General features: G+C 31.0%; 1 protein-coding gene across 9 annotated transcripts in view; it reads left to right on the forward strand.

Annotated features, from left to right (window-relative positions):
* LOC129907552 (nuclear receptor-binding protein homolog) overlaps positions 1–16,720 on the forward strand; it is a 67,119-nt gene that overhangs the window by 26,636 nt on the left and 23,763 nt on the right. The window lies entirely within an intron of this gene.

Below are 16,720 nucleotides of genomic sequence, written 5' to 3' on the forward strand. Positions count from 1 at the left end.
TAAGATATTTATTCGTATAAATTTCATAAAATGCGTTAAAAATTAATTAATACAATAATTAGGTTATGCAGGTGCTGCGATGACATATTTTTACTCAGGGGTACCACACCAAAAAATACTTTTACGTTGTCTAAATTGAATGCTATATTAAGGCATTCAATGGAAATATAAAAGTTTTCGATTACGATCTTGCGTTTTCTTTTTTTGAAAAAGTAGATAGTGATAAATTAATTAATATCATTGTTCTTAAAATAGATATAACCCAATATAATTGAGTTAAAATAAATCCTAGTTTTTCTTAAAAGAAACTTAAAAAATGCTTTTGAATAAGCTCCATTATCTTGTTGAGTTGTTCAATGAAAATTAAATATAAGCAGAGAATTTCTTCAAAAAAAGTACACAAACACACCTATTTAAAATGTCTGCAATCATTGGGCGCGTTCGAGTTTTGATCTCAAATTAACCGACAATAGGGATGTAACAAAATCTGTCAAAGCCAAATCTGACAACCCCCACTTTGATGAACATGACAGACACAAATTTTAAATTTAATAAACCACGGGTTTTAAATTAGTTTTCGAATGAATAAATTCAGCTAAGTTGTTGCTGACTGTTTAAAGACTCTTGTTAAATTGTTTTTTGTATTAAAAAAAATAACAGTTTTCATAAATGCTTTCTAATGTCGAATTCCTTTCAATTGAAAAATCGAATTTTCGGCGATCTCGAAGCGAATTTTTTCTGAAAATCATGTTCCATAGAAAAAAAAAATCGCCTCAAACGAAGCAGAATTCGAATTTTTTTTTGGTGCAGGGAAATAATTCCACGGGAATCTGCTCCACATGGGAATTTATTCCACCTTATGTGGGAATCTGTTCCACTTTTTGAAGTGGAATAAATTCCCGCCCCGAGTGAGAATTTATTACACTTTTAAATGGGAAATAACTTCACCTTCAATTTTGGTGGAGGCGTGGGGATTTTTTTAAAAGATTTCTTTAAAGTCTCATAGTTTTTAGTTCGCGTGATTTGAAGAAATATCTTTAGAGATGTTTTTATTTTCACACCTCAAAATTGATTCTCCCGTGGTCAAAATTTTTTTCCGCTTCGCGTTTCGGTTGTGAAATTTGAGTAGATTCTCATGTCAACAAATTTTTTTCCGCTTCGCTTTCAACCAATTATTACAAGAAGGGTTGATATGTTTTTGATCATTACGTTATCATTATTTGTCAGCTTTGTTTGTAAGATATTTTTTCAAATCACGCGAACTAAAAACTATGAGACTTGACATAAATCTTTTAAAAAAATCCCCACGCCTCTTCCCCCCCCCCCCCAGATACCGCACGCGCTGGGGTCAATTTTCACCGAGTACGAAGTCATTTACGGATGATTATCGTATCGGCACTTTTTAGTGTTTTTTGAAGGTAAAAACAAATTCAAAAGAATTAAATAAGTAAAGTGATTTGTGATACGAATATCAAAGGAAGGTCAAAGATTGGGACTGCTTCTTTTGCTTGTTTTGCTATGTCTTACTTTGATTTGAAACATAAAAAATCAAAGTCGACTTTAGACTACCTACTTATTAGCGAACCTGCTGTTTTTTTTAAGTTTTTGATCAGTTTTTGTATGAAGAGCATGTAAGTAGTTAATATGTACCAGTTGACACGATCCAAGACATAGCTATGTTTCTGAAACTTACAATAGAAATATATTATATTTTCCCAGATCGAATTGGAAGGACTCTACTATTTTGTATGCCATGAAAATGGTTTATAAACTGAAGGTACTATCCATTTCCTCAAAAACGCAGCTTTTTTCCAGATGGCACATACAATACAAACATAAAGTAAAATCATTCTCCAAAATGACAAGAAATAAATCACCAAAATTGAAGGTGAAGTTATTTCCCAATTAAAAGTGTAATAAATTCTCACTCGGGGCAGGAATTTATTCCACTTCAAAAAGTGGAACAGATTCCCACATAAGGTGGAATAAATTCCCATGTGGAGCAGATTCCCGTGGAATTATTTCCCTGCACCGGATTTGCACACACACTTGGAACATTTGACATTTCTCAAACGTCAAGCTGAAAGTTTTCTTCGTGTTGTTTGTTTATTTGAGAACACCAACTTCAAATAAAGAGAAAATTTTAATTGAATATCGTATTTTTATTGCGGAAAAATATGAAATAAATAAAAAAAAAAACAATGTGCGATCAAAATATATTTTTTCTTGTGAAAAAGTCAAATTACTGTGACTTTTCTTCTCGTAATTATCGTCAGAAAAATTTGTCTCTGTAAAACCAGAGCATACGGCCAAAATAATAACCTTCTACTTCATCTTCACTCAGATCTTAATAATAACTGCAATTTCCCTTTGATTCTGATTAAAATAAATCTACACTTAAGAGCAAAAAAACGGAATCAAAAAAGATAATTTTTATTTAAAACAAAAATTGCAATGGATAAAATAATGTTTCTTCAAGTTTTATGGTCTCATTTAAAAGCTTGAATTTTTTACTTTTAATTGTTGGTAAAAACTTCAAAATGCATACGATAGTATCATAGCTATCTGTCAATAAATTGCACTTCATTTTTTTCTAAATGTTAAATTTTCTTGATATTCTCTGCTTCAATTTCAGTTTTTTTTCCTACCGTTACTATTGACGTTATCTGTCAATAAATTGCACTTAATTTTTTTAAAATGTTAAATTTTTCAGATACTCTCTGTTTCAGGTTCAGTCTTTTTTTGCTTACATGCTTCATTTATGTTGATTGGATCCTTATAAAGTGAACGGGTTTTAAAGTTCCTAGTATTGATTTAAAGCCTTTGTTTCAAGCTTTTTAATGGTGCAATTAACATTCATGTATGTCAATTACATCCTGGCCAATTAACGTTTTAAAAAAACGCAAAAGTTTGATTCCATTTTTTTGCTCCTAAGTGTATATTACCGAAGAAAATAAACAAAATTATTGATCAAAGGAATCTCTGGTTTTATTTTGCAGAAATTGTTTTGGTTTCAGCTTGACGTTTGTGTAAAAATTGTTGTCAAATGACACACATACAATCGCAAAAAGAATTCGGTCTGTTTTCATGTTCCTTTTTAACACCAAAAATTCGATTTTTTTGAGGCGATTCAAAAAATTGAAAGGAATTCGACATTATAGAAAAACAAATGTCAATGTCAACAAAGTTCACAGTTTGACGTTTGAGCACTTCTTGCTTAAAATCTTTATGTTTGACAATAAGATCATGTTTGTCAATTGGACTTAATATGGCCCTTATTGCGAGTGCCATTCAACTTTCGATGCGATAAAAGTCGATCGAATCAATAAATACCTATCTATTTTGGTATTGTGTATCTCTTTCGACAAAAATATTTACTATTTTGATCTATGGACTTAATTTGAGTCGATAGCGAAATTGAATCATTTATTTGCAAAACATGATAAGTCCACTTTTTTTCAAAATTCGTTTTTTTGACTAAATTTGTACTCCAGGGATAACCACGTCTGTCTTTAAAATATCAACTATCTACTCCATCTATATCCGATTTTACAGCTACGCGAAATATTTTTTTAGTATCAAAAACAGAATAAGTCCCGGACTTATCATCTTTTGAAAATAAACAACAGCTTCTTTTTGTGTAAATGGTATATTAGATTAATGGCTGAAAATCTTAAGTTTAAAGCTACTTTAAAGTTAAATTAGCAGTCCGGACATTGTATTTTATTCTCAAATACAATTGTTTGATAGACTGGGGCTAAAAGCAAAATTGCATATCCATTTAAAAACTAATTTCACATCCGTTTATTTTCAAAGTATGATAAGTCCAAAAGCGTTTTTATTTTTTATCTTTTGAGCTATCGCTCCAAAAATTAAAAACGAAACGGTATTTTGTAGCTAGGCAAGAGTTCTACAGAATATATTTTTTATAAATTTTTCTACGCATATCAAAAGAAAATAGAACGTTTTTTTCTTCTCCTGAAAAATTTAAAATCATGGACTTATCATGTTTTGCAAATAAATGATTCAATTGTAAACGAAAAAGATCGAACGTTAAAACAAACAATTTAGTTCACAATAGAATTTCACACCACCAATACCAATTCACAATACCAAAAGTCATTTTCGATGATCGACTATCGACAAAAGTCGTCTATCGATAGACAAACGACACTCGCAATAAGGGCCTAGGTCTTTCTTGCCAAAACTTGTAGCCGTAGAGAATTTTCTTGTGAGCTTATACTTATTTAAACAGCTAATTAAGACCTAAATCCTTCAGTCCCTTAGTCCTTCAGTTCTATATATCAATTAACTTGGCAATACTTACAAACATCCTCCAATTTCTACATTTACATATTGTACGTCATTCTTCACCCCCTAATATCCTTGACCAACTTTATTGTTTTAAATTCTTGCTTTTTGCAATAAATTTTGACAAATTGCCGAATATAATATTTAAGTGTTAAAATTAACGATTTTTTTTTAAAAAAGATTTATTTCTCATTATTATGACCACAAATAAAATTACCCAAAGTGATTTATTGATTGAAATAATAAATTCAAATTAAAAAAAAATCTCATTCGACAATTAATTTTTTTTATTTAATAGCTCTCACGCCACAACAATAATAATAATTAAAATTGATTGTTTATTGATTTGATCAATAATGACACCAAAACTTAACACCTATCGATATGTGTCGCACACAAGGTTCGAAGCTATATAATAATAATTCTTAAGCGCCCGCCTCTTTCTCGGTTCAATAGAACCATTAAAAACTTTTAATTGCATCATAGACAACCCCGTCCTCTCCCATGTCTCTCCTAATGAATAATGAACGAGATCTTACATTCAGTTAAGAAATCACAGAGCAGTAAGTTACTTGGTCACTGCAAATTACTTTGAAAACCGGAAAATAGCATTCTTTACGGTTTTTTATTATCATTTTTTGTAATAAAACACAACGAAAAACAATGAAATTTAATACCATGAAAAATCAATATAAAATTAAGAATATAAAAATAAAAAAAAATAAAAACAGATTAAAAAGAAGAGAAACAATAATAAACACGACAACAAAAGACAGAAAGCGAAACAAAACATTGAAATTGTTTATTCTAAATTTAGATGCAATTTGTTTACTTGCAAGTGAAGGCATGGTTCGGTGGGTGGGTGGGTAAGGGTTAAGTTAGGAGAAGAGAGAAATGCTTCCGAACGCTGCTGTACAACTTAGCTATTCTACTCTTGGTTTCTGGCACACACGGTTTTCTGAACAAAGCGCTTCAATTAAAATATCTTAGAGGTAGGTCACGAAACCGTTAAATGTTAATAATAAAAAAAACAATGATACAACAACATTATTAAAAGAATACTACATTGCATGGTCTTAGACGGTTTTTATTGCATTTTATTGCTCCCACGTGGAATTGGATGAATTCCCAAATGATGAATATATTAATGTAGAGACAGGGTGTTTTTTTCCTTGCCATTATTATTATTATAATACTAATCAACTTAAACAAACGAACATCGACCTATTAACCCCGAGCATTGACAACAGAATTACAGAGAAAATGTTAATGTACATGAACTTTGAGTGAAATTGTCGTCTTTGCAGTAAAATGTAAGTATTTTTTTTAATTTAGTTTTGATTTTTCAGTGGTATTTATTTATACCTTAGTCTAAAACTAACGCTAGAGTTGGCGACTTATCGAAATTATGATTAAGGATGTAGGACTATAAACAAATTTCATCATATGGTATTGACGTTGGGCGCCAGCTCACATTTATGGTTATCGGTAATTGGCTGAGTTCCGTAGTATACTTTTTGGCATGATTACTTTTACCTTACATCATGCAAGGAATTAGCTTTTTATACCAGATTTGTTTGTGATGTAAATAGAACATAGTTCACAAATGTAGCAGTACAAATGTAGAACTTATCCATATTTAGAAGTCTGTATCAATACATACAGGGTGACCCATAACAATATTGATTGCTTTTATGTAAACAACATTTTCAAAGTGGTTTGTTAATATAGAATAACTAACAAAGCCGGTGTAGCTTCGCTTTTGCGAGTTTTGGTAACTTTTTACATGCGATATGCATAACGATTATAGAGAATGCCAAAAAAGTGGATCCCGGAAGTCCGTCAGTCTGTCAGTCGGTCTGTTTGTCTGTCTGTAAACGAAGCTACAGCCAGCGGATGGACCGATTGATGTCAAACTTGGTATGTAGCGTTATTTGGCGACTCTTCAGAGGGAATTCATTTTTTTCGGGCCAAAAATAACGGTACTTGTCATATACCGATTTTAGTAAAATTGAAATTTCTTAAAAACGGCTCCAACGATTTTGTTAAAGAAAATTCAAATGTAAGTTTTAAGACAAAGTCTATCTTTTAGTACAAATTTTTTTTTTTTTTGAAAATATTATTAACGGTACCTGCCATAGAACCGATTTTCTCCAAATCTATTTATTTTTTTGTAAAAAAGCATTTATGCAATTTTAATATAAGTCAAAAATAGAATTTTAAAAATATTAATTTTTGGATTTTTAAAAAATTTTGAAATTTTTTTTTTGAAAAATCAAATTTTCGAAAACGGAAATTTTGATTTTAGATGTTGATTAGTGATTTCTACAAAATGGCATACCAATTTTATTTAAAAAAAAAAAACTTTTTTCCAAAAAATTACCTAGTTAAAAAACGGCTCTAACGTTTTTGAATTTGTTTTTTTCTAAAAATGCATCTTAATTAAAAAAATGAAATTGCATACTTGTTTTGAAGAGCAATTTGATTTCAGATGTTGTTTTATTCCTTTGAAAAACGATTTTTATGTGTTTTTTGTTTGTTTTATTTTATATACCTACAATAGTTTAATTATTACATTTAATAAATTTCTATATAAAAAGTCCTGAAAATTCTAGCAACTTGAACCCTAAGAGCAAGTTCTTGCGACCCAATCCTGCATTTTAATTATTTAAGTATGATTCCAAAACTGTTTTTTTTTTTTTTCATTTGTGGCAAATTTACATACTTTTTTAGTACTCGTGTGAACATGCCTTTTTAAATTTAGTAGTTTCATTACATAATAGGTCTGTTCCACACTTTTTGTAAAACTAAATTAGGAAGTCTGTCAAATTTTTGAGAGTTGGGAGAGAATTCTCTAAGAAGGTAATAAAACTAGGAAAAACTGCGAAAGAGCCTGGAACATGTTGAACTCCATTATAAATCCCAATTTCATATTACTACGTTGGATTCGATAAACAAAATACATCACAATCTGGTTTGTTTTCTTCTTTTTGACAGAACTAATTTTTGTTTCCAAAGAAATTTGTCAGGGTGGAGAAATTTTAGCTCTCTCGTGAGCGCTCTCTTCTACGAAAAATAGCACAACTTTTGAAATTGGGAACAGACTCGGTACTAAAAATAACCAAATATTACTAAATTTGGAACAAATTTTCGAAGCGAGATTAATCATAAACAAGTCAATACCAAATGGCATCTGTCAAATTTGACAATTTTTAATTTACTTGTTTTAGAACCTGTTTAGATTTCAATCAAATAAAAATAACACCCTGTTCATAGTTAGCTACCGCTATGATGCATATTTTAGAAGTATGAAGGGTAGTATGTAATAATACCATAGCCAGCAGCACTGTCGCTTGTTATTTTAATATTTAAAAGCGAAAGTTATTTATTGAGTTTTTTATTTTTAATTTGTAGTTGATAGATTTTCTCCTTAGAAGTCGTTTATTGTTATTTGTTTATGTAATAAAATAATGCGATTAAATGTAAAAAAAAAAAAACGATGGCGACGATGATGGATCAATGTGGTTGAGGGTGGCGGCTGCGGTGGCGGTGGCGGTGCTATAGTGGAAGTGGTATCTCCTTATGTCATGTGGTTTGAAATTGGAATGTTGTGGCGCCATCATCATATATTCGTATTAGTTGTTATGAAACAAAGCTAAGTAATTAGCTAGCAGAGATTGTGAAATAAAATTAAAGAAAAAAAAAAAACAAAACAAAAAGACTAAAAAAAAGGTAACGTATACGCCCGAGTATACTAATACTGTACACAAAACACCGCAGACGAATTGATTTGCTTGTACATGTGACTTGTGCATGTCAATTACATTGTATTATATGGGTATTTATTCAATTCAAACAATCACCATCAATGGACTTTTGCTTTGAAATAAATTATAAGGACAGGTTTTACACATTGATCTACTATTTGTGTTTATATAAAGAAATGCTTTGCCATCTGTGAGAATTTCTTTGAAACTCAATTATATTCTTGTGTCATTCTTCATTATGTCAATTTAATTTGTTTATTGTTGTTGTTTTGGTTGTGTGAGGAAAAAAAAACATTTTTTTTTTCTCACCTTTTATGTCAGAATATGCCCTTTTCGCTTTGAATTAAATATAAAGTCTGTCGTTTTTGAAGTTAAGTGACAAATGCCTTTTGAACTTCTGGAAGACAAATGAGTTCATCTATTTATTTTGTCTGTTTGTCAAATGTACGAGTATGACGCATCGGTTTTTAAAATGTCCTAATGGGCTTGTGTGTGTGTGTGTCATTAATGAAATGTATGTGGTGGGCTTTTGATTACAAACAAAACAAAGGCTTGGCGTTTTGAACATTTCAAATTCAGGATGGTTTAAAATTCAGAGTCTTGCAATATTTAAAGAAATAGATATAAAAATGGGCAGATTCAGAAAAGTTAGGAGCTAAATGTCAAGCTTCGCGTATCTGATTGGATAGCTGTCAAAAAAAAATCCTTTCTTGCAATGTTGACTTGAAGGTTAGGCAAGAAAAATCTCCCTAACTACTTAAATTTCCGTTTAGTCTCTAATACTTCCTGAACGTTTTAGATCTTATTTTCAATGTTTTCAGTCATCATCTTCAAAGTCGAAGAAAGAAATGTCGCATTCTATTCAAATGTCACATTAAAAACTCTTTCGATGAAGTTTCGTTAATAAATTTTGTGTAGAGGTTCTGTTTGATTTGATAAACCTTAAACTGGGGAGAGAAAATAAATGCTCAATTGACAAGCATAATTTTGACAGTTCGACCATGTTTGTACTTATATAACCCCAAATCTGTCAAAACTGGGTCAAAATTCAAGTTATTTCTTTTAAAGTTTTTTTTTTCTACTCTGAAAATGAGAATGATAATGAATGCATATTTCAGATATATTCTTATTCAGAACCTATCCATTTCTCCCCAAAACTAAATCCTACATAGAACACGTGTATGATATTTAAATTTTATAAGCTCTTAAATGGCCTTCTTTAAAATGTTATATGTACATAACATGTCAATATAATTCAAAATGAATAGAATGCAAAAAAAAAAACTTCAACTTTAAAACTCGACAAAAAAAAATAAACTATTTGTATATTTATGCAAAATGCCCTAACTAGGATATCAACACTTAAACCTATATACGACTATATGCTATTGCTCGTTGTCAACAAGTCCATAGAAACCTAGTTAAGTGGTTTGAATAAAATATTTCTTCATACCATGTGCTGCAATGCATTCATAATAATAAAAGTCATTGTGAATGGCTATATACGAGTATGTGCCCATGTGCTGAGTGCCAGAGAGTGCTGAATATCATCATTCTAAACTTGGAAATTAATTATTATTATTATTGTTGCAACTAACAACTCTTAATTTACGCAATGACCTTTTTTGCAGGAAACGCTTCAAAACAGTTTTTCGAACTAAGAGGGTGAAATCTAATGTTTACCTTAACTTAAATTATTATAGTCTCGTTAGACATTTTTTAACTTGTGGCATAGGTATACATTAGATATAATTTTTTTTACACAATCGTAGGATAATTAAACTTTGACATTTTGAAAAAAAAAAAACGATAAAAAATAATTCCATGGCCCGACCAAATTCAGCCTTAAATTTTCCTAGAAAAAAATGCCTTTGAGAAATACTACTGACATTTGTTGTAAAATACTGCTTGCAAGCCTCAAACAATAAAAATTGTTCAATGTTCACTAATTTCCTGAAATTAACTTAGAATTTGGAAATGTATGCAAAATAAAGTAAACGAACGGATCTATCAGAAATTGATTTTTTTTAATAGTTGGAATATTTAGAAATGAACCTCCGCAAATTAAGTACATGAAGCTGGCAAGTGAAATTTTTTGTCCCCCTTAAAAAATTTCCGAGACCGCAGAGATATCTCATTGTAGGATGCGCATAATGAAAACAGATATAATAGGTGTGTTTTTTATTACCACCGGTCTTAACTGGACAAAAAAAACGCAGTCGGGGCTAAGCAATTTACATGTTATGATTGCGTTACATACCTAGCAAATGACGAAAGTAATAACGACCCTCTTACCTACAAAGATGCAATTTCAAGCAAAGAAGCAGATAACTGGAAAGAAGCAATCAATAGTGAATATGCTTCTTTATTGGCGAATGAAACTTGGGAGTTAGCTGATTTACCTCCAGACAAGAAGATACTGAGTACCAAATGGGTTTTCAAAACGAAGTCAGATGTCGATGAGAAAGTCATTCGGTACAAAGCTCGACTTGTGGCAAGAGGTTGTAATCAACGGTACGGCATAGATTACGAAGAAACATTTTCTCCTGTTGTAAGATATGAGTCCATCCGATTCTTACTTGCTTTGGCAGCTCGAAAAGATTTAGAAATAGAACAGATGGATGCAATAACTGCATTCTTACAAGGCGACTTAAGTGATGAAATTTATATAAAACAACCGGAAGGTTTCGAGAAGGGAGAGAAAGTGCTTCGATTAAAGAAATCAATCTATGGACTGAAGCAGTCTTCTCGAATATGGAACCTTAAGTTGGATAAAGTGCTTAAAGAATTTGGAATGAAGCAGTCAGAACTTGATCCATGCATTTATTTTCAACATGTTGATGGGAAAATTTTAATAGTTGCTGTTTATGTTGATGATTTCCTCATTCTGGATAACCATCCCAAGTTAAAACATCAATTGAAAGAGAATTTAATGAATAATTTTCATATGAAGGATATTGGACCTTCGAATTCATTTTTGGGGTTAAAGTTAACAAGAGATAAGAAGAAAGGTTTAATCTGGATTGATCAAGAAAAATATATTTTGAAAATGATCGATAAGTTTGGATTAAGCAATTCCAACGAATGTTCAACACCAATGGATATTAATCAAAAATTAACGAAGAAGATGTCACCTCAAACAGAATCCGAACGTCAAGAAATGTGTAATATACCATACCAAGAATTAATAGGTAGTCTTTTGTTCACCGCACAAGTTTCTCGACCGGACATCAGTTATGCGGTTAACTATTTAAGCCGTTTTAACCAAAATCCTGGGAAAGCACATTGGGTAGCAGCAAAGAGAGTATTGCGTTATCTGAAGGGAACTGCAAACTTAAAGATGTGTTATTCAAGAGAAGAAACAAGCGAAAGTTTAATCACTGGGTACTGTGATGCCGATTATGCTGGTGATGTTGATGAACGAAAGTCGATCACAGGTTATATATTTAAAATGCAAGGTGGAGCAATTTCTTGGTGTTCCCGTAAGCAGCCAACGGTAGCCTTATCGACAACCGAGGCTGAATATATGGCCATGAGTATGGCAATACAAGAAGTATTATGGCTCAATGGTCTTCAAAATGAACTTCTACCGGATGATAAACAAAATATAATTCTGTTTTGCGACAATCAGGGTGCTATATGTCTATCATCGACTACGGTCTATCATGCTAGGACTAAGCATATAGATGTTAGACACCATTTCATCCGAAATGTAATCAACGATCAACTCGTCAAGATTCAATATTTGAAAACCTCACAAATGATTGCAGATAGTTTGACAAAGAGTCTTCCGACTGAAAAGTCAACCTATTGTTCAAAATTAATGGGTCTAATAAATTAGATTCTAGTGGGGGTGTTGAAATTGAACTTGTTTAAAGAATCTACTTTATTGTTTATTTATATTGTTCAAGCAACTTAATATTTATATGTTTGTAAAATAAAATTTTCATTTTTTATTCTTGCTACAATCTTCAAACAAATAAGTCCTTTTATTTAGAAGCTGGAACAAATACATTTCTTATAGCTTTCCAAAAAAATGCAACAACACTTTAGCCCCTTGGGCTTAATTGTTTAGCCCGGAGAATTCTCTGGGCTTAACTTTTTCAACAGGTTTAAATCTGTGCTACCAAATTAACTTGTTCGTAAATTGTTTAGAATTTGTTTAAAAACATCAAAACTGATGTTTGGAATGACAATTATTATTTTAAATATTTATTTAATAGTTAGTTAAATTTTTTTTTTCAAAAACACACAAGAAAACCCAAAAGCGAAAAATATGACAACTTTATATTTTTTTGTGTCAGCTGATTTCGGATTATTTAGTATGCAGTGCTGCCAATTTTTCTCGCTAAGCCCCGAGGCTTTTTTTTTAACCAGTTAAGCCCGGTGGTAATAAAAAACACACCTAATGTATGTAGCTGTTCTAACAAACTCGGTTAAATGACATTATTTGTAGAGAATGATTATAAATTTCTATAAAACAGTGGATTTTGACAGAACTCACTTTTGGGTCCGAAGAATTTTTATGGGCTGAAAATCGAGGTTGTTTTTTCTCTATGTATTTTTTTTTTACAGTATCCAAACAAACCTTTTGTTGGGAATCGATTTTGCAGGGTTTTGTACAGAGCTCAGTAAAAGTATAGTTGGGTTTCAAATTTAAAGACGTGTTCATGAACCTGAACTACGTTGCTTGCTAGAGTTGGTCAAATATTGTGTTTAGACAGAATTATATTTCTTTAAAAAATGAGTTAGTTTAAATATAATATGAACTTGTTCATAACTGAAATAAAATCGAAATATTGACGTACTGGCCGTTCTTTAAATGTTCTATAAAAATTTGCAGTCAATGTAAATTTACATTTTTCAGAGTCGAAATGATAATGACATTTACCATGTTACTCGTTTATGTTAATCGATTACAAACTTAAGTATTTTCCTTTCGATGTACCTACACACTTTGATGTAATGAATGTTTACAATTCGTTTCTAGTTGAACTTCAAGAACAAGGTTGTGCGTCTTGAATCGTGCATTTCATTTTAATTTTCTAATGCAAACAAATTATGTCATTTTGTATTGATTTTGATTAGCTGCGTTATCAAAATATATAATTACCACACATTCCATACAATAGAAAATCTTATCTTTTTATTCAATAAAATAAACGATAATATTAATTTTAATACCTGTGACACATTCTTACCTAATTTAAAATAAATTTAATTAAATTGCATGCAATAATATTTCTAAAGATTACATAATAATGAAGTAAATTTTGTTTGTTTTGCAGTTATGATACAAAATCATAAATGACATAACTTAATAATAATCTTCTCATATTGAAAAGCTCTTAAGAGCAAGTAATAAATCCTTGTGGTATGTTGTAGGACTTTTGATTAAATTAAAAAAAAAAAAACTTCTACATCATAAATGTATGTGTGTTTGTTATGTACTTGTACCTTTGAAGCAGTAAGACGACAAGTAATAAAAAATATCCTGTGGATGCTATCGATCGAGAAAACACATAATAGAATTAAGTAAATGAAATACAGGGCATCTTGCTTCATCTATGAGTAATGCAAAAATGAAAAAATATAATGAAAACCCTAAAATGTAGTTCAATGGAAGTTTTTAATAAATTCAATTTTGACTTCCTTTAATTTATTATCCATTCTTTTATTTCTGTGCTTGGTTTTGAACTTAAGACGACTATTACGACTTTTTTAAGTTTTTTTTTCACTACACAGAAAGTTGACAGTTCGTTTTCAATTAAAAAAGTTTAATAGTTGACCTCTTTTAAGTTCAAAATGAGATTCACTTTAAATTTTTTCAATTGAATTTTATTCAATCGATTTACTTAAACAAAAGTGTTTTAATTTTTGTTTCTCCATTATTTATCATTAGAGGTGGTAAAGTGTTCATGAGTATTTCACAAGCATTTTCCAAAGCAATGCAAATTAAAGAAAAGTAAAGAAATTTGCATTTGTTCAGGGATACTTCGTCACAAACATAGGAACACGTCTATTGTTGGCAGCCGCGTTCCTTGGGAGGTGGTAGAATACTTATGAGTAGATGATTATGAAATCTAGTACTACAATTAACAAATGATCTTCTGCTTGAGTAGATAAGATGCGTAGTTGGTAGTACTAGATTTCTGCTCATGAGAAGTTAACCAAAGGAAGAAAATTATATAATACAAATTTGTTTGAGTTGCATTGAAGTTCAAAGTGTTCTGGCACTTCTGCACAGTCTTTCGTTTATGGAGAGAATTTTACCTTTACTATTCTATGTATAAATGCAATTCATGCATCATAAAAACTTTTCGTCGTTGTTAAATGGTAAAATATAACGCAAAGTAACTTCAGATGACATTGGATTAAAATTTTCCAATCGGAAATTTCTGTATCTGCATAATAATTTTTATATTTTTTTTTTTGTAAAATCGAAGAGCTAGACGATTGTTGATGGAACAAAAAATTAAATCTGAACGAAAACTGTGCAACAATAATATCTTACTCATCCAAAAAGTAGATGAGAATTGTGCTTCAATCAAGATTATGTGTCATATATTTTATCTGAATGTCAAATAAATAAAAACAAGTACAATTCTTAGTAGAATTCGTATTCGTATAGTATATACGACTAACACATCTTAGTTGACGACCATGAGCTACGGGAAGTTTATGTGGGTTTATATTTGCGTAAATCATTTAAATGCACTTATAAATGCATAGACTAATGAATAGTGGCAAATCTAGAACATATGCAATCGTTCAAGTATCTGAAGTGTTTTGCATAATTTTGCTGTATAAAAAAGTTAAATCAAATATATATTTTGAAACTAAATTTTTAGACAATATGAAAAAAATAGTCGGCCTTTTTTGGGAGGTGGCGAAATACTTATGAGTACTTAAATAGAAATTTTTATAAAATGCATACTAAAGTAAATAAATGCATCTCTCATCAAGTCGCGCAGAAAGTTATATCATACCCAGATTATTGCTTTCTTTTACTCCTGAGCACTCAAAAGGATGATGAATACTACTCTATTACCACCAACTAAACACTATTTATTCCTATCTACTCGGCTAAAAGAGCATAAAAGGTAGTAATAGATTTAGTAATCATCTCGTCATGAGAACTCTATCACATACATATGTATAAAGAAACGTGGCTAATGGTTGTGGTTCTTTAGGGCTGGTAGACTACTCATGAGTAGAAATCTAGTACTACCAACAAACTATCTTATCTACTCGACCAGAAGATCATGTGTCAATTGTAGTACTTGATCTCCCAATCATCAACTCAAGAGTAGTCTACTACATCAAAATGAACGCGACTTTAATATAAAAGCGTGAACAAATATTAAAATCTGTTCATTGAGCAAATATCCAGAAAAGAACAAGGCAGATCAGAGCCAAATAGAACAGATAATAACAAACAGTGTATTCTAGTTGTTGTACTGCTTAAAAATGTTGTTGGAAAGCTCTAAAATGTTTAAAACACGCCACTGAATAAAAATCACAATATTGCGTCTGTGAGTAAAAGCATAGAGCATTGATCAATTTATTTATATTGGAAGTGACAGCTGACAGTTTCTCACATTTTGTACTTTTACCAAAAGATTACGCCCGCTTTTGTACAAAATCGCACTCACCGGATCCAGGCGTGGTTAGCTTTTATGGCCAAAGATGTGTATAAAATTAAATGCAAAATATATTCTCTTGGCTGAACACAAGTAATTGTGTTCTTAATGAAATGTCATGCGTTCTTTAAAATCAAAGCTAATGATAGCTTAAAGAAACACTAAATACAAATTTTCAAAAAAAAAAATCCATCCATTCATACATATAAGCCAATTAAAACTAAACAAAATTGTCTTTACTTTTATTGAAGATTATAGAGTATGTCAAGCGCACCCAATTTTTAATAAATTTATTAATTCATTAATTCCTATTCACATAGACATAAAATACAATAACAAGTTCATCGCAAAAAAATATTTTCTTGATTAGTCACCCGCTGGCAATATGGAGATGTAGAGTATATGTTAATAGTGTGTCTCTCCCATGTCTAATAGTCACCACGTGCTATACGTATAGACGATTTTGATGTTTTTCTAGTCTCATTTCGATGGTTAATAAAACCTCCTGAAACGATTTTTAGCACGCAATTTGATTTTGCGTAAGAAATTGTTCGTCACTAGTTGCTCGCGGTGTGGGGGCTGTGATTATTTTTTTTTCAAACTTGAAAATCCATGTGTATCATAAGACCTACAACCATTCTTTAATGTGAGGAAATTCTTTATAATAAAGATAATAAATTAGTACATTTGCATTGCATTTAAAATTGGAACTATAACCTAAATGAGACATACAGCTGCTTTTCCTTTTAGCTTATTTTCATCGAAACTCTTTCCGACCATCATCGATTGGTTAACAAATCCAAAGAGCTTACCTCCTTTTGAGGTGGTAGTTAACTCATGAGAAGATAATCTAGTACATTTACTACTTGAACTAGTACATTTGCTATTAGAACTACTCATTCTCTTCTGCCCGAGTAGATGGAAATTGCATTGATTACGTTGAAAAGAACATGGCCATAGGCGGATCCAGGGGGGGGGGGGGGGCACGGGGGCACGTGC

The sequence above is a fragment of the Episyrphus balteatus genome, chromosome 1, assembly GCF_945859705.1.
Source record: "Episyrphus balteatus chromosome 1, idEpiBalt1.1, whole genome shotgun sequence".
Classification (NCBI taxonomy): domain Eukaryota; kingdom Metazoa; phylum Arthropoda; class Insecta; order Diptera; family Syrphidae; genus Episyrphus; species Episyrphus balteatus.